This window comes from Biomphalaria glabrata, chromosome 8 (genome assembly GCF_947242115.1).
Source record: "Biomphalaria glabrata chromosome 8, xgBioGlab47.1, whole genome shotgun sequence".
Lineage (NCBI taxonomy): Eukaryota > Metazoa > Mollusca > Gastropoda > Planorbidae > Biomphalaria > Biomphalaria glabrata.
In genome coordinates, this window is record NC_074718.1 from 30,838,815 (window position 1) to 30,862,684 (window position 23,870).

Below are 23,870 nucleotides of genomic sequence, written 5' to 3' on the forward strand. Positions count from 1 at the left end.
TTCTCTTAGGTATGCTAAGGGTTAACTCAGTGATGGGCAATCTACGGCCCGCGGGCCAAGTCCGGCAGAGAGGTCCCATCCGGCCCGCCAAATATTTTCTAATAGCCTAATAATTAAGACAGCAATGTCATTCACGTGAAAAAAGAAAATTAATGCTAGTTTAGATTTTGAAGTCATATTAATACAAACAAGTGTCACTCATTAGCAGGGAAACCATGGTTGTTCATAAGGAAACCATGGTTGTTCATAAGGACTTGAATATATTTCGAAATTTCACTTCTAACTAAACAGAATTCTTTATGCATCCATGGCTGATGAGGAAAAAAAAAAGAAAAACTTCTGCGAAAAAAATTACTAGCCAAAATCTCTTTCGAAAAGTTTATAGTGTCCAGAAAGCCGCTACATGGACAATTATAATGGAATTGAGTTATATTGCAATTTCTAAAACTAATAAATCTTTTCCTGAGTTAGAGTTTGTTAAATAATATATGTTTTAAATTTGCCTAGGTTATACCGTTGTAAGAAATGGATTTAAAAACGTGATCTCTAAAACTAGAACAAACATATAGAGTCGAATTAATACATGAAGAGTGTATAACGTTCACTGAAATTCTCCATCACAGTTGACCTCAAAGAGGTATGTATGTCCTACTCCATTATTATGAAGAAAAAAATAATAATGTGAAGTTGTTATTATTTATAAGAAACAAAGAGACCTCCATTCATTGTTATGAATAACTAGCTTTCATTGGAACCAAATTGTGACGCACTCTTATCTCACTGGCGGATCCAGAACTTTGGAGTGGGGGGGGGGCGATTTTTTTCCAAACCCTAACCCTAACGCCCAGTAAACCCTAACTCTACGCATAAACATGCATACAGCGCGCGCGCACGCACACACACACACACACGCACGCACGCACGCATGCACGCACGCACGCACGCACGCACACACACACACACACACAAACACACACACACACACACATATATATATATATATATATATATATATATATAAATATGAGAATAAAAAAAGCAGCATTTCTCAACCTTCGGCGAAAAACAAAACAACTGGGGCAGCGCTATAAAGTTCTATGGTGAAGTTCGGGGCGAAGCCCCGACGCCATAAGCGTTTTCTTGCTTTTTTGACTGCAGATACGCATTCTCCTGACAAGTACAGCTCATTCTTCACAATGTAGTTCGGGGCGAAGCCCCGACGCCAAAAGCGTTTTCTTGCTTTTTTCAATGCAGAAACGCATTCTCCTGAGAAGTACAGCTCATTATTCATCAATGGAGTTCGGGGCAAAGCCCCGACGCCAAAAGCGTTTTCTTGCTTTTTTCAATGCAGAAACGCATTCTCCTGACAAGTACAGCTCATTATTCATCAATGGAGTTCGGGGCGAAGCCCCGACGCCAAAAGCGTTTTCTTGCATTCTTCATTGCAGAAACTCATTCTCCTGACATCTACAACTCATTACCCATAAATGAAGTTCGGGGCTAAGCCCCGACGCCAAAAGCGTTTTCTTGCATTCTTCTCTGCAGAAACGCATTCTCCTGACATCTACAACTCATTACTCATAAATGGAGTTCGGGGCGAAGCCCCGACGCCAAAAGCGTTTTCTTGCATTCTTCACTGCAGAAACGCATTCTCCTGACCTGAAGCTCATTATTCATACTATTAAAAAACGACCTTTCGAATAATGTTGTACTTGAAAAATATTCTAATTTGAATTTATAGGCCCATAATACATTGCAAATAAAACCGATTTGTTCCTTGAAAAGATAGGATACCCCACGTATTTAGATTTTTGTTTTGAGGATCGCCGCCGAAAAAAAACTTATTCGATAAATAGTATTCAAGAATACTCTAGTATAAATTGTGAGTAATAGTCCTAAATTTATTTAACTAGAAAAATATCAGATTGAGTAAAGGTTGGGAAAAGGCGACTATGAAAATGTTGTTTGAGTTTAGAACTCATCTCAATCATGACTCTTATACTGAAAAATTTCGTTTGAATTCTTACTTTTCCAATGCAAAGTCTTTCTTAAAATACTTATGATAACTTCAAGTGAAATTACAAAAACTCTGTCTGGAAATGGGAATGGCGGTAGAGTGAAAACGATTAATCCTCGCTCCTTTAGTAATTTCTGCTAAAGATTGCATTTGGCATTAAAGAATAGGTATGGGGCGACTCGATATAAGAATTTAATTTATAGTATATATAAATTATATTAGTGACAGATTTTTTAAATTTTGTAATTTCTTAATTATAATACAAAAAGAAAAAGTATTGATTTGTCCGATGGGGTAATGCGATTGCATGTATCGCCCCTCCCACCTGGTACAGCCCTTTTTCATTTAAATTTACTAATGTTACAATTTAAGATTAGAGTGTGGTACGACATATTTACAATGGGTCACATATCAATACGTAGTTTATATTATATAGATATTCAACTAATTTTATTCACAAACTATGATTCTCCACAAAAATAGGACCGCCCCCCCAGCACTCCGAGGGCTAGAGTGGGGAGGGCAGTACATGCAATCGCCCCCCCCCCTCACCCCACCGAATCGGCCAAAATACCAGAAAGGGAGCGACATAATATAAAATGTATATATTAATTCAACTAATTTTGTTCAGAAACTATGATTTCTCCATAAAAACGGACCCCCCCCCCCACACACTCAAAGGGTTTAGGTGGGAAGGGCAGAAGAGGTATTCGTCTCCCCCCCCACACCAATCGGCAAACAGGGAACGACATAATATAAAGATCGGTTAAAATATCAATAACAAGTTACAAGGATATAGATATTTAATTGATTTTGTTAGCAGGCTGTGATTTCTACCAATAATTGGACCGCCCCCCCCACTCGAAAGTGTAGTGGGGGGGGGGGGCGGGATTGATACCATCGCCCCCTCCCGACCCCACCAAATCGGCCAACATACTAGAGGGGGGGGGGCGAAATAATCTAAAAATAGGTTTGAAATATAAATAATTAGTATATATTTTTAACATAAGTAATAAATTCGTATACAAATTGTGTGAATCCTGTACTAAAGTACGTCCGCCCCCCCCCCTTCGGGGGGGGGGGGTCGGCCGAGTGGGGGGGCGATCGCCCCTACCGCCCCCCCCCCTGGATCCGCCAGTGTCTTATCTCAACACTGTTTGAATGCATACACAACATTAGCTTCATTTGGATAGCTTAGATCTAATACGAAATTTCTGTATGTTTTAATAATTTTTTTTAAACATTATTGCCCACCAAAATTTTTTCCTTTAAATTTGTGTCCCGCTTCTAAAACAAGTTTGCCTATCACTGGGTTAAAGCTTAGAGCAACTTGGTTGTAAAACATTGACAATCTGCTCACTTGACAAAAACGACAAAGCTAATGTGTTCTATGCATGCGTCCAACTTGGACTTAGCTCTGCTGAACAGCTGGTCTTGTTGTATGATAAGTGAATAGATGGTTGATGTATAGGTACATTCATTAGAACAAGTTCAAACTATTGTTCTGTGTAGTCAATAAGGATTAGTCACAGCCTCTAATTCAGTTTAACTCTCTTATTTCTATGTCCAGGCTGAATGAAACATTCTCTCTTAGACTTTTTATAGCTTCTTTTCGACCTGACATATCTTTCGTTGATTACAATGAGTCCAGGTAATTGTTACAGATATTGGTATACCTTTCTTTTCGAAGCCTTTATTAGTATGATTGGGTAAAAATGGTTTAGATTAGTACTCTTTTAAACATGAGTAATTATTGTCCCATATGTTACGATTAATCATCTAGATTCTAGATCGATATACAACACCTAGAGTCTAGATAACTAAATTGTGTGTGTTTTTTTTTTGTTAAATCAGAGGCATGCAATTGATATGTCATAAAACTGTCAGAAGGTTATATACAGTATACACTAAACAAACTCGTTCAAGGAAGTAATGTAATACAATACAGTCATGAGCCTAATATCGATGTAATGCACACAAAGTAGATGGGTCAACTAGTAAACCACCTGAATACTTGGGTAACTTGGGTCAACTAGTAAACCACCTGAATACTTGGGTAACTTGGGTCAACTAGTAAACCACCTGAATACTTGGGTAACTTGGGTCAACTAGTAAACCACCTGAATACTTGGGTAACTTGGGTCAACTAGTAAACCACCTGAATACTTGGGTAACTTGGGTCAACTAGTAAACCACCTGAATACTTGGGTAACTTGGGTCAACTAGTAAACCACCTGAATACTTGGGTAACTTGGGTCAACTAGTAAACCACCTGAATACTTGGGTAACTTGGGTCAACTAGTAAACCACCTGATTACTTGGGTAACTTTCCAATCAGCAGAGTCTGCTTCACATTTTGTTGAAAGAATTTTCCTCAGAGCTACTTGTAGTAAATGTTCGATTTGACTCAACAATGTAAAATAGAATTCAATGTTCTAATGTCAACGTAAAGTCTTTTTAAAAAGTAGGTCTATTTAAGATTTCCTAACACTGTAATTAATCAAGCTTTTTAATACATACATTATACTGTATATATATATATATATATATATATAATATTTATGTATGTGTGTGTATGTGTCTGTGTGTCTCTCTTGTTAATACGTTAACGTGAAGCCGTTGGAATAATTTTAAAAAAGTCTATAGACATTTATCTTCACTTTGTTAGCATTCTTATATTTTATTTTTCATTGCTTAACAATTGCTGAAAACAAATAACAATATGTTTAAATTTAATTTCTGTATTCTGTACACTGTTACACCAATATACCAACTTGATATGGATTTGCCTTCGTTTTGTGAAATTCTAAAGGAAAATGAAAGATATTTGGTATAAGTTTCAACACAAACACACACCGCTATCTTATTAATTCCCTTCAATTCAAAGAAGACTGCAGATATTTTAATGCGTCTATAATGTTAATTTAAGGAGTTTATTCAGGTCAATTCAAATTACAGACTGCAGATTTTTATACTAAAAAAAAAAAAAAATTCCGTTTAGCACGTGCACTTACCTAAAGACGTAAAGGCTGACCTCCACAATCTCGTAGGGTCAGGGTCAGAGTGTGTGACAGAGCGGGTACATTAATGTGTTACTGTGTAGGCCCACAGCGGGACAGCGTCTTTACAAGGAAGCGTTGATCCAATGTGTTAGTAAGTCATATTGTTGGATTATATTTCTGACTGGGAATCAGACAAGCAAGTTAACATCTCGATCTGTAAGTACGTGCACTTCTGTTTCACCTTTATGAACTCTTCATTGATTCGTTGCCTTTGTTCTAAAAAAAAATACCAAGAGATTTTGTTATGAGATTTTGTCAAGTACGACAGTTGGTCATTTTGATTTTGATGGCATCGATAATCGTGTCAAACGTCGGCCATTGACATAGACGACCTTTACAGCATCGGCCCCTTTAGATCGCAAGGTCTGAATGGGATACATTACTTACTTTACAAAGAAAAAATTCCTCTTTTCTTTTACAATGATCTGGCATTCATTTAGATTCGCTGTAACTGGCAATGGTGAAATGGCATCAATAATTTATGAATAAATCATTTAATTAATTTTTAATAGATCAAGACTAACGGTATTAGTGTGCAGTTCGAAATATTTTTATCAATTGTTTTGTTTAGCGCAACTTTCACGTTTATACAACGGCCAGCTTTAGTCCAATCACTTTTGTGGACCTGTGGGAGGGAGGGCGTGGTATCTGGGAGAAGGTTTCCATGCTGCCTTTTTAAAAGCACATTTTAAAAAGAATTGCTTGATTTTAATTTGAGGTCTCGAGTCTCAATGATGAAAGGCCGACGTTCTAGTCACTGAGCTATTTGAGTAATTATAAAATTAGAAAGTTTTATAGTTAAAAAAATGGATTTAATTTAACAATTTTAGCGATCGACCTAATTCTCTATATAAGGCTTATTTCCCATAAGCTTAGTACATTTTCTATATAAAACAAAATTAATTACAACTAATAGAATAACTAATTGGTAATTTTAAATTTGATTTATATGTTTTTTCATTGACAGTGAATAATTGTGCAAGGTTTGAACTTGATCCGATTATTAGAACTGGGAGAAAAAACATGTACAAGATTCAACCCAGACAAACAGACATACAGAAAGAGTTGATATGAGCCAAAACAGTTATGTAAATATTTTTGTTAAATGGAGATACATCATAGAGTTATACACATTAAAACTTCCTCTCACGTGGTGTACGCGTCAAGGTTCCCAAGAAAAGGGTAAGGAAAAAGCTTATTAAGACATTGGCCTCTAGAAGCTACAGGTTTCTACACATAAGACTAAGAGTAAATAATTAAAAAGGCTTACTTAAAAACGAGAGTCTTTCAATTCCGCTGAGAAGTTTCGGTTTGAAAACCTATGGAAACAAGGTTATTTCAGGGTCCAAAAATAAAATTAGTTCATAAATTTTAAGCTTCATTATAAATATACTACATCTAATATAGGTTGTCATTGCCGGAAGCGGTAATGGATGTTAACACTCCACTACCTATAAAATGCTTCCTAAAATGGATGTTAACACCCCACTACCTATAAAATGTTTTATTAAAATGGATGTTAACACCCCACTACCTATAAAATGCTTTCTAAAATGGATGTCAACACCCCACTACCTATAAAATGCTTCCTAAAATGGATGTAAACACCCCACTACCTATAAAATGCTTCCTAAAATGGATGTTAACACCCCACTACCTATAAAATGCTTCCTAAAATGGATGTAAACACCCCACTACCTATAAAATGCTTCCTAAAATGGATGTAAACACCCCACTACCTATAAAATGCTTCCTAAAATGGATGTTAACACCCCACTACCTATAAAATGCTTCCTAAAATGGATGTTAACACCCCACTACCTATAAAATGCTTCCTAAAATGGATGTCAACACCCCACTACCTATAAAATGCTTCCTAAAATGGATGTTAACACCCCACTACCTATAAAATGCTTCCTAAAATGGATGTCAACACCCCACTACCTATAAAATGCTTCCTAAAATGGATGTAAACACCCCACTACCTATAAAATGCTTCCTAAAATGGATGTAAACACCCCACTACCTATAAAATGCTTCCTAAAATGGATGTCAACACCCCACTACCTATAAAATGCTTCCTAATAGCATGCGTCTCCAATAGCCTCTGACAGCCAGTCAGCCTCTTGGCCTTAACGTGACCTGGTATTTAGATTTTATATCTGTAAAATGTGTGTTATTATTAATGTTTTTTATCCTAAGTATTTTAAGACAAAAATAAATAAATTGTTTAAATAATTGATTACAAAATTAAATATAATGTTTATTTTTTTTCTTTATATAACTCAAATCAATGGTGAGAGTAGAGAGAGTGAGGGAGGGGGCAAGAGAGAGAGAGAGGAGAAAGAGGAGGGAATGGAAACGGAAAGACATTTCTTAAGGTGCGATTCTTTTGTTTTTTTGTAGCTCAAAGATCCATTGCACCCCCCCCCTTCCCTCTTTTTTTTCCCATTCCCCTTCCTACAATTTCACAGTTATTACCCTGCACAGCCCAGGCCTACCATTGTGTTTTATTTCCACGTGAACTTCCGTCTGGAGAACTGTATTGATCCTGTGTTCAATATGAACTGATTACATTGTCATCATAGTCTTTTCTTCTTCTCTCTCTCACTAACAAACAAACAGAAAAATCTGAATGGCTTTCCTCGTTCCGGCGGAGATCGATTGTCCATTCCAATAGATTCAATCGAATAAAGGAATTGATCACGTCTTTCACTTAAAAGAGATCGATCAACGGCTAATTAAATATAATTTAATTCTTAAAACATGGCTGAATGACATTTTGATTTCTTTTCATTGAACCATGTTCTTGACATGTTCCGATCATGTTTTGAGTGTTTACCTATTTATTCAGGAACAAGAACAAATTCAAATTTAAAAAAAAATGCATTCTATCTCAATTTGTTTCTTTAAAGTACATATTAAAACATTCAAAGAAGATTTAAACATGTTTTAGAGATCGCGTCAATGATGATCACTTGTAAGATAATACATACTACACACTCCATACTGGGGCGTTTTATTTTGTTTACATATTGTGGTTTTTAAGCTTTAATAGGAATAGGTATTCACAATTTTCATATCAATTGCCATTAAGAAACTTTACAAATCTCTTGTCATCCGCAAATTTAAAATATCTATATACAAACATTTAAATAACAACATCTTAAAAAATATCTTGTCACGTTTGGAATTCCCTTTTTTTTTTTCTTATTTTCTGTCATTTGTCTTAAATAATAGCCATGTGACATGTTCCCCATGTTTACAATCTAAATCTGTATGATTCCGAAGTTGTATTTTTGTGTGTGTCTCTTCCTCTCGTTTATCACAATGGACAGCAATCATTACCATCCAAATTGTAGTTATAAAAAGATCGTGTGTTGTTTGTTCGCTTTTATAAATCTCTGTATTGCTTGTATCTTTAACTTGCAAAGTAAAAGTAAGTAAGTAATAGGTAAATAAAGTGCAAATTAAATGACTTTAGAAGAACATAAAATACAAATCAAATTACATTAGAAGATAAAATATATAAATTAAATTACTTTAGGAAAACATAAAATATAAATTAAATTACTTTAGGAAAACATAAAATATAAATTAAATTACTTAACAAAAAACATAAAATATAAATTAAATTACTTTAAGAAAACATAAAATATAAATTAAATTACTTTAGGAGAACTTAACAAATATCTAATGATTTTTTTTTTGTAATCCCTACTATTAACGAAAAGAGAATCTAAATTGACCACTGGCGGACAATGGTTATGTTTGCGAAGAACATAAAATACAAATCAAATTACATTAGAAGATAAAATATATAAATTAAATTACTTTAGGAAAACATAAAATATATAAATTAAATTACTTTAGGAAAACATAAAATATATAAATTAAATTACTTTAGGAAAACATAAAATATATAAATTAAATTACTTTAGGAAAACATAAAATATATAAATTAAATTACTTTAGGAAAACATAAAATATAAATTAAATTACTTTAGGAAAACATAAAATATAAATTAAATTACTTTAAGAAAACATAAAATATAAATTAAATTAATTTAAGAAAACATAAAATATAAATTAAATTACTTTAGGAGAACTTAACAAATATCTAATGATTTTTTTTTTGTAATCCCTTCTATTAACGAAAAGAGAATCTAAATCGACCACTGGCGGACAATGGTTATGTTTGCGTTGTGTGTGGCGAAATATGTAGGTCGCAGATGGAACTGCTTGGTCACTTGTAATACTGCAGTCCTGACTCGAAGACAATCTGCATTATAACTAACTATCATTTGACACTTTCTTGGTCAATGAAAATGTAACTTATAAGACACGGAGTAGAATTCTGGGAATGCCTGGATCGAATGGAAGTTTGGCTGGAGAGCTCAGATGGTAGAGCGTCATGCTAATAACTCTAAAGTTGTGGCTTTGATCTCACCTTACTGATCTTCATTTTTTTAACGACCAATCGTTTACTAAATTATTTTAACTTAAAGCAGAAATTGATTTTTACAAAGCTCATAAATGAACTCACTCTGTCCATCATGAAGGCTCGAGACCCCGAGTTCGAATTCAGACTCTTATGAATAGCGTTTGAAAGTAGGTGAGAAACCTTCTCCCAGATACGTCCTCCCTCTCCACCCCCTATTTGGTCCCCAAAATCACACTGAACATTCTATAAGCATGATAAATGAGCTCAACAAAAACAATTAATACAAATATTTCCCTGTGTTCACATTTATTATTGTTTTGATAGATCTATTCAAAATTAAAAGCATGATTGATTAATTATAAATGTTGCATTTCTATTCACTGTGTACAATATGTAAAAAATGTTTAAAAAATATTGTTTTTTTTAATTTACTTGTTTCAATCTCAATGTTTACATTTTGTTGTTGTTGTTATACCGGATTTTTCAAAAGTGATATATAATTAACTCGCTGCTGCATAATGTTTTACAACGCAATATATTTACTTTTACCTCGCAACAAATTGTAATCTTTTGTTGTTAACTGTTAACCGATCTACTTTGTCACTGTGTGTTTGAACTTAAAGTCATCCAAAAGTGAATTTCACGTAAACAAAGTTCTTGCTTCTAAATTATTCCAGTGTCTTCTATCACTTCAGATTTGAGAAACTCCATGGGGACACGTTTCCATACAGTTTGTAAGACAGGAGGTAGCTTGGTTGAATAACAATCCGCTAGGTTATTTCGGGCACCCGCTTCTCTGAAATGTTGGTTGCTGCTGTCAAGACATTAGAGCTCAAAACGTATTGCACACAAAAGTTTCAAATGTAGTGATCAATTGTAGTGTTCTCTCCCTTTTAGTTTGTCATTATTGAGTGTTGGTCGTACTTCTGAATTTTAAGAGTAGAGACTTTCTTTCCATAGACTTTCTTTACACTTTTGGAAATATATTGTACAGTTGTTGTTTTTTTTTTTGCATAGTTGTAGTTTTAAAGTTGAAAGCACTAAAACAGTCACCTACATTTACATAAAATAAACAAAACTAATTTATAAAAATTTATTTAAATACAACTAAATATTACTACAAAATGTTCCTTGTTAATGAAAAATGACCTATTTCTCTTTGCTTTTAATATCCATATCTACAAATAACTCATATTGAAGGGGAAACACTTTTATTCTTACTTTTCACATCCAAAATGACCCATTTCTTTTTGCTTTAAATGTCCATGTCTATAAATAACTCATCTTGAAGGGATCACTTTTCACATCCAAACGTTAGACATGTTTCTTTAGCATTCACCATAGCAAAAACAATATAGGTCAGGATATCTGTAGCCTATTGTTTAGTATATTGATCACAACCCTTCAGACATTTCTTGTAATAGTTCTAGCAACTTAATACACATGTGCTCTGTTATCTGAGGAAGTAACCAGCTGTCTGATACAGGGAAATAACTCAGTATCTTAATAACTCTTTCTCTCCGTAATTATTTACCACATTCTGATGGAATCAACGTTGGTATCGTCTGTTAGGAGAGAAAGGTTTAAGAAACTGCTTTCACTGTGTAATCCCTCACTACAGTTACATACGTCCAATATGTCATTAAAACATTTCGCCAACTAAAGCTTATGCTTGGAATGCTTCGCGTTACCTTTGTGTCTCAGCATTTCTTTGATCATGGATTGCTACGCATGTTGACATTGTGATCATCTATCTGGGAATGAAAAGGTCATTCCAATAGGTCACCTTGACTTAGAAACATTTGCGATTTCCACTTTCATTATCTCAACCATGTCACACACACACACACTTATAACCACACTGAGTGACGCATTGATCTTGACAAGACTACTAGTTTGCTTTCACCCCCCACCCCCTAAACTTTTCCTTTCTTAAGACAGTAGAAATCAGCTGTTTCGTGTATGCAGTGACGTCAAAGTGACGAAGTCGTGTCATCCTGTCATAATAATGAGGTCAAAGTCACGTCTGGGTAAGACTTAAGTCAAAAATGAAATCAAAGTTACGACTGGGACTTTAGTCAACAGTGAAGTCGAAGTCACGTCTTTTTAAGGCTTCAGTCAACAATGAAGTCTAAGTCAAAGTCTGGGTCTGACTTTAGTCAACAATGAAGTCAAAAGTCAAGTCAACAATGAAGTCGAAGTTACGTCTGGGACTTCAGTCAACAATGAAGTCAAAGTCACGTCTGGGTTAGACTTTGGTCAACAATGAAGTCAAAGTCACGTCTGGGTAAGACTTTGGTCAACAATGATGGTATAGTATCGTCCTGGTCAGACTTCTGTCAGGATTTAATTACTTACACTTCCATATGCCTTGGGGGTCAAATTATTCTTATAACTCTACGCATACCGCACCGCCATCCAGGCTAGTGGGTGCACACTGTTAGAAACTAGACTGAGAAGGATATCAACATTAGAAGAAGAAGAACGCTTCCACCCAAGTCTAGAGCCGAAGTGAAGAGACTGTGCTAAAGGCAGATGCAGTTTTATGTACTTGTGATGTCCCGTGAATAAATATAGTTGTCTCGTCTAGTTACATTATTATAACTATCTATATGTATAAGCTCCCCGTTACGATCGGATTGTGTGGGTTGTTTATAAGTCTTATTACTCTTGTAGTGTTCATTCATGATCCGAATTCCACCTTGTTGCGGAATATAATTGTTTTAGTGAAGTAATAATTGGAAGTCTCAACTAAATAATCTTTAATTTTCAGAATTGAACACACGGTATAAACACAAAAGTGAATTTCAAAAGTAGATTCACAACAAATGACGCATGATGTAATATAAAAGTACTTTTGATTGACTATCTGATCCTGCTTCTCTCTATATATACGTAAGTTAGTTTCCCTTTCAGACCTTGTGGTCTATAGGGCAAATGATGTAAAGGTCGTCAGTTTCTGTGGCCCACGGTTAACAGGATTGTGGTAAGCACAACGACCAACCGCCTTTACTTTCCCCAAGTTAATGTCAAGTAACCATTCCAGCTGGGAGGACTCAAGAGGCGCCCATGGATCCGGAAATTAAAATCCCATTTTTCACCAGGATTTGAACCCGGGATCTTGGTTCGGAAGCCAACCACTTTACCGCTCAGCCATCTCTTCTCCTATTACATATAATGTACACTTATTAAAATTCACTTTTGCAGTTTTTGAGAAATTAGAAATCTGTGTAGTAATATTGAAAATATATACTTATAATAGTTTAAAGAATATATCGTATCTTTTCGATACTAATGTGCAATAAATATCCTATTTACACAAAACAAGAGACCTTGACGCTTAAATTACGTCACTGTCCCCTTTGTGTTTACATAATTTTAATAAGATCAGATATTAGGAGCAGGTGACCGAGCCTCACTCGGATGAATAATTTGTTAAGGAAGGATATATACCCGAAGTCATTTTGGAAATATTTTTGTAAATACGAAAATGAACGATCGGGTAAAGACTATCAATCTGAAGAGTTGCTTTTTCATTCTGTCAGTTCTCAATGTAATTGTACATGGCGATTAGAATAGAAAGACCCCCCCAACAGTAGGCCTATAGAAAACCACAGCTCACATATTAACGTTTTACATTACTTCTTTCGCGTAAAACTATTGTGCTATTATAGGCTTGGAAGAAAGTCTGACATTTAATATTGCAATTAATATATCCATTATGGCTCTGACACTATACAGAAAAAAACTAAGACTTCTTGAGTGCTTTCACCAAAGATGCTTGCGCTCCATCATGGACATACAGTGGCAGGACCGCACTACAAACAGCGATGTCCTTGCCAACGCCGGTATGGACAGTATAGAGGGACATCTTAAGGTCCGACTGTTGCACTGGGTAGGGCAATTATCCCGTATGGGAGACGAACGTATGCCAAAGGCAGTTTTTTTTGTGAGCTAAAAGGTGGTCGACGTAACAGAGGCGCCCCACGGAAACGCTTCAAAGAACAGCTTTGGCGTCAACTTTCCGTGGCGGACATAGAAGAGAGCACCTGGTTGTATGCGGCCTCAGAACGATTCAGTTGGAGGTCACTCACGAAGGCCGCGGGATACACATTTGAAACCAAAAGAAAATCTGCTGACGAGGACAAGCGCAGACGGCAAAAAGAAAATCTAAATCGACCACCTGCGGACATTGGTTATGCTTGCCCTGGATGTGGCAAAATATGTAGGTCACAGCTGGGGCTGCGCAGCCACGGCAAATACTGCATTCCTCACTAATCTTTGGACTCGAAGACAAGCCTTATTATTATCGCTTTAGTAAGAATCATCAAGTGATGCAAAATCTCTACGTTATAGTGTAAAACGTGCACCTAGTAACAAAGTAAAATCGCGCATTTTTTCCTAAGAGACTTAAAAACATCGCGTTAGTATTCTAAAGAAGCGTTATTGTGAGGCATCTCTGTTACTCCGACAACCTTTCAGCTTACTAAAAAAAAAAAAGATTGCCAAAAATATGTTCGTCTCCCATACGGAATAAGTGTCCTGCAAAGTGTGACTGTCGGATTATAAGAAGTTCATGCCATTTCGCAAGAATATCGCTGTTTGTATTGCGGTCTTTGGTGAAGTCGTTCAAGAAGTCTTAGTTGCTTTCTATACAGTACTCATGTCTTAGATCCACATAGAAGGGTTGAGAGAATCACTGGTTGACACTGATTTTTGTAGAAAGGCAGAGCGATTTATTTCGCCACACTCTCGATTGGAGGCGTCCAAAAGCACGACTATCCCTGATCACATATCAACCTCCCTTTTAAGCAATGTGTCATTTGATACTATGCTTCCCAGATAATGTGAAGTTATCTACCACTTTAAGGGATGTCTATGCGCGGTGATCTTTGGGCTGAGTAGGTTTTATTGGGTGACTTCTGGAACATGACTTCTGTTTTACCGATGTTTATAGGTTAACCAAAAAAAAGCAGCAGCGTGATGAAAATTCGTTGACCGCGAGCTGGATATCATCAGGGCCCACCTTAGGCCTATGCTGCCGCGGTGGACCCCGAAGGTTCAAAAGCCCCTCGCTAATGCTAGGTGTAAATTATTAAATTAAATCACTATAATTTATAATAGGGTTCCGTGGTCTCCTTGTTTTCAAGGAACTCCTGGAAATCTCCTGAAACTCATAAAAATGTCCTTAAAAGACAAAGATTTCATTTTGGGGTGTCATTCAATATGGGAAACGCCAGTCCTACGCGTGATATAAAAAAACGGCATCATCAGCTTTCATTTAATAAAACGTAATGCAAATACGAATTTATTTATTTTCTAATACAAAATCTTTATTTTCACTTATTATCCTTATCCCTACCCTTACTGGTCCGCGGGCAATCCATTTCACATAGGGCCCCGCAAATATTAGGGCCGGCCCTGGTTGTACAAGTAAGGCATAGATAAGCTGTGTAATGGCCATTTCCTATGTTTTGGTATGGGACAGTAGACTTCGAAGCTTAAACACATTTCAATAATTCACCAGTTAAATAATTACGAAGTAAAAGCTACCTATAGGTGCTATATGGATAAGTGAAAACAATTTATAAAGCCTTTATAAAACACAATAACTAATCATAAAGATATTTAATTTCATTATTTTTCTTCCATAGTTTCATAATGAATCAATGTTCAATAAAATGGTGCGCAAATGTTTAATTACGCCAATTGAATCTTTAAAACTTTTTCTTGTTTGCGAAGAAAAGTCTAAGTGTACTGCTGTAAGTCTAGTGACGTAAGCGGTGTCAAGTTTTTTTCCCATTGACGTCATATAGTAAATTTCATTCATAACACATTCAAACCAAAATTAATTTTTCGATAATGAGCCATTTTCAAACCAATATAACGGTCGACTTCGAGTTTTCCAGATGTGGCCAATGAGTTGAGAATTTTTTCTCACTATTATGCACATACCGTGAAATTTTAAAGAAAATCGTTAGAGCCGTTTTCGAAATAAAATTTATATATATAAATATATATACATACATATATATATATAGTTCGTCCATCGTGGTTCGATGATGACCACTTTGTCATCCAGGGGGCTGAGGGCCTTGCACTGGGGTTTTATGCCTCCTCATGTGGCTGGTGAGACCTATGTGAGCCCGGAATGTTCGGCCGCACACTTTGCAGGTTATTCCAGGTGGAGCTAGTGCGGCGCCTTCGACATAGAGTTATGAGGATCTAAGTCTGATCTAGTACTTAATCTACTTTAATATGTCTGTTTATAGTTATGAGGATCTAATTCTAGACCTAGTAATTTGTCTACTTTAATAATACGTCTGTTTATAGTTATGAGGATCTAAGTCTAGACCTAGTAATTTGTCTACTTTAATAATACGTCTGTTTATAGTTATGAGAATCTAAGTCTAGACCTAGTAATTTGTCTACTTTAATAATACGTCTGTTTATAGTAATGAGGACAACAACTACATGTTGGTTGTGTTACATTTTACAACACTTCGCCTAAGCGCTAATGCTAACACAATCACTTAGTGTGTATATTAAGTAAATACATAAAGTCTAGATCCAGTAATTAGTCTAGTTTAATAATACGTCTGTTTATAGTCATCAGGACAACTACACGTTGGCTGTGTTAAAGTTTACAACACTTCGCCTAAGCGCTCTGGTTACGATCTGAAACAATGGTCGCTGACCTACTACGTCACAAACCAGCCTTACGGCCTGGGGTCACGGAGGTCACGGCTAGTGTCGTTTGTCTTGCTTTTCTTTTCTGGCGTTTTTCTTCTGCCAGCGTTGTTCTTTTTTCGTCAGCAACCTGTGCGCCAGTTTTCACAGCGCGACGCCATGATGCTCTATCATGTGCCTCTGTCTCACAGGTGCCTGGGTCTATGCTGAACGCCTTCAGAGAAGCTTTGAGGGTGTCCCTGAAGCGCTTTCTTACATACATACATACATACATACAAGAATTGCTCGCTTAAGAGTATAGGATATATAGAATTGATATAATTATAGTAAACGTTCTTGTTAAGTCATACTTTTATCATATACATTACCGTGGCTTCTTTGTGTCAAGTTACAATAAATATCATAGAGTTTTTTATTTGGTGTCACTTACTTTTCTGGCCATAATACATCCAAAGTGAAATAGATAAAATACAAATACGTTGGTTTTTTGTTGTTGTTTTTTTTTTTACTGTTATGGTACGATTAGGAATTAGTGATTTGTTTCGGGAATTGGGGCAAGTTTTGACTTAGTGACTATGACGTGATAGTTTTTAAAAAGTCAGAACGAAATAAGAGTCGATATAAACAAGACGCTTTCCTAACAACGTAGCAATAAGGAGCATTGTATACACGGCTAGAAGTAGGTCACATTCGACGGTTCCCTTCATGAGTATTAAACGTGTTTGATGATCAACACCAGAGTAGACTACCTCTATTGATTGTTCGGCCTTTCACCAGTCGGTTTTCTACATTACGTTCAGTGTTACCTCCATTTGGGTTTTGTTTGTATTCGACACCGCGGAAGCGCTTAAATTTCACACTTCGGTTGTTTCTTAGGAATTAAATGTTACACCCTAGCCCAAAACTCCTCATGACGGCAGCGGATGGCGGTGGACAGGGTTTTAATCCGGCACAATCGCGACGACAGTCCAGAGTGCATACCATACGATCAGGCAGTCATCCAGTACAATGATATATTATATTTTATGAGAATAAACACAGGAAAGGTAACAGACATTGCATATGTAAAGGTCACACATTGAAGACAATTGTCCGCGCAAACAATGAGTCGTTTTCTAGCTATTTCTTAAAGAGAAAAAATGGATTGTAAATATGTATACGACTTTGACATTATACACAATGATAATTCTCTTTCACCTGCCCTTTAGTCCGTTGGTGCACCAGTGTTGATCTGTAATATATCTTTGTATATTCATTTCCTTTTTTCCAGGATTTGAGTCTCTTCCATTTATTCCCCAATGATTTGTTCCGTCGCTTCCTTTGCCTGTCTCTCCCCCCCCCCCCCCCCGGTACTGATTATGTTATTTTGCCGTGCAGTCCTAGCTTTGCGTTAATTATTCAGAAGGTCAACATGGGATGCAGTTACCTTTTTGATCCTTTTTCGTATCTCCACTTTTGTAATGCGTTTTTTGTGATACCTAGAATCTTTCTGTTCTATCTCTATACCAAGACAAGGATCTTCAATTCTCAGTCCAAGATTCTCACTCTTACAGGAATGTCGCCACGACCTAGGAGTGCATTAATCTGACTTTTGAAATTATGTTGAGCTTCGCAAGTGCTGCTGTGGACGGCGCAGGTCTGGCCGGTTGTTTACCTTTCGTTCCTTCGTCTGAAACAATAGCTCCGAGATATTTAGAGCTTTTGGAATTTGTCTGATCATGATGTCTATGGTCTAGTCCAGTTCCCTGATGGTCAGCATGCGTGTTTTTCTGCATTTTCACATATCTAAACCTGTGGGCGACCCCTTGGGAGTCAATTGACGATTCACCAGGGGTCAACTAAGACCATTGAAACTATGGATTGTTTTGTCGATTCTTCTATTTGTGTGTGTGTGTGGGGGGGGGGCGGTCGAGGCAGAGTGGGGGTTGTAAAAAGGGCTTAAAAGGTTGAGAACCGCTGGACTAAGGGATAGAATGGGATTGTGATGAAATTAAACATTTGTATTTCTATGGAAACCTAACCTTAGGCTGTTCTCTTTTCTGAACGTTTAGAAAGAACAAAGACTTCCATGAGTGAGATTAAATAATAGAACAGCCTGTCATTCCTATGTCCACCATTTAGCATTTAAGTTGCCAGCATTTATTTGTATACAAAAAAATGAATAAGTTTTTTTTTCTCTAAAGCTGGAGTGTACTGTATTGTAATTGTTTGAGATTCGTGAAAAGATAAAATTCCAATAGAAAATCTAAGAAGCAAATATCTAGGTCAGACTAATGGCAATCTAATTGGATCAATTTGGTATGAACGTTTATTGGGGTAAACCGATCGAAACTGTGTTAGGAATATTTCGGGTGTTTGTGAAGGATTTTATTGCTTTGCTGGATTATGTGTTGACAAGGGTGTCTCAAGGTCAAGTTCATTTGTCCCTCAAAATATTTAGATTTTTTCTCAACCTTTCATTCTTCTCCCTCCTCCTTTTTTGCCTCCTCAACTTTCTATCCTAACATCATTCCTCTTCTTCGTGTTCCACCTCCTCATTCTCTTCCTCGTCTTCTTCGCCCTTCTTCTATCATTCACACTCTCCTATCTCATCACCTTCTACGTCTTACATTCTCTTCTTCTCGTCCCTTTCCTACTCTTTCTCCTTTGCCTCTCTCTTTGTCTTATTCCTCTCTTCCTCATCCTTTTTTGACCTTCTGCGTCTTTCTCTTTCTTCAACTTCTCTTATTGACTTTCTCCCTATTTGTTTTTCTTCCTTCTCATCGTTGGCCACTCTGTCTCTCTTTTTTCTTTCTATTTTTTCTCCTCTGTCTCTAACATTTCCTCATTGTCTTTTTCCTCCCACTTTTTCTTCCTCCACTTTTTCTTCCTCTTCTTCCTCATTATATCCCTCCTCTTTTTCTTCCTCCTTTTTTTCTTCCTCCTTTTTTTCTTCCTCTACCACTTTTACTTTCTCCTCTTCTTCCTTCTCTTCCATCTCCTCGTCCTCTTTTTTTCTCATTTTACCTCATCACCCTTCTCTTTTTTTTTTTTCATGTAAATCTAATGTCACGTCGACATTTTCTAACGTTACATCTGGATTGTTATACATTTAAATGTTCTTTTGTTATTACATTCTACCCGACACTCGTTCTAAGCTTTCTAAAAAAAATGTCTAGATCCTCGTAACTCCCCGGGTATAAAATACTATCAGGATGTGATGACATTTGAGAAGATTACACACACAAAATATGTTAACCCTGTAATCTTTCTGAAATCCCTCCTCTCTCTCCCTCTCTCTCTCTCTCTCTCTCTCTCTCTCTCTCTCTCTCTCTCTCTCTCTGTGGTATAGAAAGATAAGAACTTTTAGGAAAAGGGAGTGGGAAATATATAAGCTCTTATCTCAAAAAAACAACAAAAAAACTCACGAGAATCTGATGTGTATAAACAAATAATGCCAGACACTATCGCTCTACAAACCCTTCAAGTTCAAGGACACACACACACCTTTTTTTTTCTTCCAGTTTGTCTCCATTTTTTGTTTACCTCCCAACATCTGCGTGATCTATTTGTAATGACTTAGTAGTAACAATTGTGTATTGAAACACTTCAAGTTATAGGTACTTTGTGACTTAGTAGTAACAATTGTGTATTGAAACACTTCAAGTTATAGGTACTTTGTGACTTAGTAGTAACAATTGTGTATTGAAACACTTCAAGTTATAGGTACTTTGTGACTTAGTAGTAACAATTGTGTATTGAAACACTTCAAGTTATAGGTACTTTGTGACTTAGTAGTAACAATTGTGTATTGAAACACTTCAAGTTATAGGTACTTTGTGACTTAGTAGTAACAATTGTGTATTGAAACACTTCAAGTTATAGGTACTTCGTCTCATTTATTTCAAGAGCGTTTTGAGATAGTACCCAAACAAACTGTTTACACAAACACTCTCTCTATCTTTATCTCTCTACCTCTCTATCTCTCTTTATCTCTCTCTCTTTATATTTCTCTTTCTTTATCTCTCTCTATATATCTTTATCACTCTCTCTCTCTCTCTTTATTTCCCTCTGTCTTTATCTTTCTTTATTCCTCTCTCTCTTTTTATCTCTCTCTATCTCTTTCTTTATCTTTCTTTGTCTCTTTCTTTATCTCTCTCTCTCTTTTTTTCTCTCTCTCTTTCTCTCTCTCTCTCTTTCTCTCTCTCTCTCTCTTTCTCTCTCTCTCTCTTTCTCTCTCTCTCTCTTTCTCTCTCTCTCTTTCTCTCTTACACACTCACACACACCGGTCAAACAAAACGTTGAATGCATAGAAAGTGAGAGTGTGAATAACATCAGCTGGGCGCCGTGTGGGTATCTTACCATGTGTGACTGCGCCATCAGGAGTAACATTTTGAAAAACCAACAGCCTCCCCCCACCCAGACCTAGTCATAATATTAGTCTTAAGTACCTTCGTCTCCCTCCCCCCCCCCCCCCGACAGCACTGTCTGCCTCCTGCCATCAAAAAGCCTGTGGCTACTTCAGTCAAAGTCAAGAGGACACAATCGATCAAGATAACAGGTTTTCTGTGGGGAGAGACCGTCACTGATTGGCCGGCCCAGGCATCGGGTTGACCTGGTTGATTCGACCAGGCTGCTGGGCCCGACAAAATAAATATGAAAAAAAAATGTCATAAACCTTGCTACGAGAGACGTGTCATCCGATCCTTTTGCTCACTACGGCAAAGACAAAACAAAAAAAACGTCACATTAATACCAGGCGTGGCACGTCTGAGAGAATGTAACGCGTGGCACGTCTGAGAGAATGTTACGCGTGACACGTCTGAGAGAATGTTACGCGTGGCAATTTGCGCAGCAGACAAAAAAAAAAAGAGCAACAACGCTATAGCTGCTGTAATTTTTATTTCTTGAACACCCTACGTAGTGATGTCATATCATCAAACAGTTTTTCGGAGACCCTACTTAGTGATGTCATATCATCAAACAGTTTTTCGGAGACCCTACTTAGTGATGTCATATCATCAAACAGTTTTTCGGAGACCCTACTTAGTGATGTCATATCATCAAACAGTTTTTCGGAGACCCTACTTAGTGATGTCATATCATCAAACAATTTTTTCGAAGCCCTACGCAGTGAGGTCATATCATCAAACATTTTTTCAAATCCCTACATAGTGATGTCATATCATCAAACATCTTTTCGATGCCCTACGTAGTGATGTCATATCATCAAACATTTTCGGACATCCAACGTAGTGACGTCATATCATCAAATATTTTTTCGAAACCCTACGTGGTGATGTCATATCATCAAACATTTTTGGACACCTTACCTAGTGATGTCATATCATCAAACATTATTTTCGAAACCTTACCTAGTGATGCCATATCATCGAACATTTTTTTCGAAACCCTTCGTAGTGATGTCATATCATCAAACATTTTTTTCGAAACCCTTCGTAGTGATTTCATTGTCATATCATCAAGCTTTATTTAGATGTTTATTCAGAAATGTTTTCTGATATTTATTTATTTTAAGGTTAAATAAATAATAGATTGAACGGCGTTTTAGCTAAACGTACTGACATTGAAATAAATTAGCGCCTGTCAGGGTTGTGTTAAGGCCTTAGCTCGTTTGCCCGGGCCCCTGACATTCAACCAGGCACCTTCGTGCTTGCAATAAATAATGGACTCAACAACAACTCAGTGTTGACAATGTAAATGTTTAATGATATGAATTTAAGTTATGATGACAAACTGATGGAGTAATGACATTGAATTTGGAACATCCTAATATTGTGAATCTATTAGTTAAACAATACTTCTACACACTTGCTGTCCCACAACGTACACATTAACGTTCCACAGCACAACACACTGCTGTCTCTAGTCACCAGCGTAGACTTCCAATCCCATACTAACTTCCTGCGAAACGCAGTTATGCCTTAGATACTCACCCTAAACAGGGGAACACAGAAGAATCTCAACAAACGTTACAACAGCATAACAAAAACACTCCATCAACTTACAAGCAAGGCAACAAAAAGAAAGTGCCTTCAAAAATTGTGCACTTAATACACATTGGTGCTAGAATGCCATAATCTACGTACCGACAGCGCCTACTTATAAATGTACATGTATTTTTTTCAGCTATTCAATTAAAATATCTAAATTATATTGGAGCAACGAATGATATATTTTTTCTCTTGCCTAGTTGATTGCCTAATAAAGCATGCCTATATAGAGAAACAAAAACTATATTAACCAGCTGCCTCAACTGATCATCATGTTCTTTATCTTGAATCCTTTTGGGCTGCATTAATCTGTCTGGTACACAAGGTTTGATAGGATCATGGGTGATGGAATTCTTGTCATTACTTATAAGAATAACTTTCATATGTAATGTATCCTTAAGGTTAGAGAAATACTCTCACAGATCATTCTCTTCAGAACATTCAGCTTTGTCTGAGGCAAGACTGTTGAAAGGAAACTCTTTAAGAAATGTCGCGGCTCTGATCTTTAATTTCGAGTTTATCGAAATCACGTTATGTGACTACCATTGAAATAGCGTAAATGTATCAGCCGAAATAAAGCATGTAACAAAAAGTGTTTGTTCAGATATTAATCACTAAAATTACAAACGAGTCAAGTTGGTGCATTCATATTTGTCATAGGGTACAATTTGTTTCAAAACCTTACAAAGAAATGTGAAAGTCTTGGGATGCACACACTTCCATTTACACGATTTTTTTTATTCAATACAGATATGTAAGACTATATAACGTCATTGAATACAGATATACAAAACATAACGACTTCATTCAATACAGATATACAAAACATAACGACTTCATTCAATACAGATATACAAAACATAACGACTTCATTCAATACAGATATACAAAACAACAACTTCATCCAATACAGATATACAAAACATAATGACTTCATCCAATACAGATATACAAAACATAATGACTTCATCCAATACAGATATACAAAACATAATGACTTCATCCAATACAGATATACAAAACATAATGACTTCATCCAATACAGATATACAAAACATAATGACTTCATCCAATACAGATATACAAAACATAATGACTTCATCCAATACAGATATACAAAACATAACGACTTCATTCAATACAGATATACAAAACATAATGACTTCATCCAATACAGATATACAAAACATAATGACTTCATCCAATACAGATATACAAAACATAATGACTTCATCCAATACAGATATACAAAACATAATGACTTCATCCAATACAGATACACAAAAGATCAAACTAATTGCCTCGTCTGTGAAATGCTCCATCTCGTGTGTTTGTTTATTTGTCTGTTTGCGTGTTAATGCATTCTTCTTGCAGACTGTATAATGAATGTTGTGTGGCTCGGCGTCTCTGAGCTGGAAATCTGTTGCACGTGTTTTGGGACGTTTGAATTATTGACCAAAAGTTGTGTGGCAGCAGACTTATTGTTTCACTTGTTCTCTTTATGCAGGATAGTTGTCATAGTTATCAATAAAAGGTTGTGGGTTGTTGGCCAAAAGTTCTGTGTAAGTGACCAAGAGTCATTTCTTTCTGCCATGTTTTGTTTTTCGCTCTGCTGTCACATCTTAAGTAAAAAGGAGGTGATATTTTCTACCTGGTCTTTTTGT

The 23,870-nt window shown here is 36.3% G+C and overlaps 1 protein-coding gene across 2 annotated transcripts in view; it reads left to right on the forward strand.

Moving 5' to 3' along the window:
* The first annotated feature begins 5,120 nt into the window (after window positions 1-5,120).
* Window positions 5,121-23,870, forward strand: part of LOC106067429 (uncharacterized) — a 184,378-nt gene continuing 165,628 nt past the window's right edge. Inside the window, exon 1 of one of the 2 annotated variants that reach the window (XM_056038000.1) lies at window positions 5,121-5,239. The gene's annotated coding sequence lies outside the window, so the exon portion shown is untranslated. The remainder of the gene's footprint in view (window positions 5,240-23,870) is intronic. The other variant, XM_056037999.1, reaches the window with a different exon arrangement.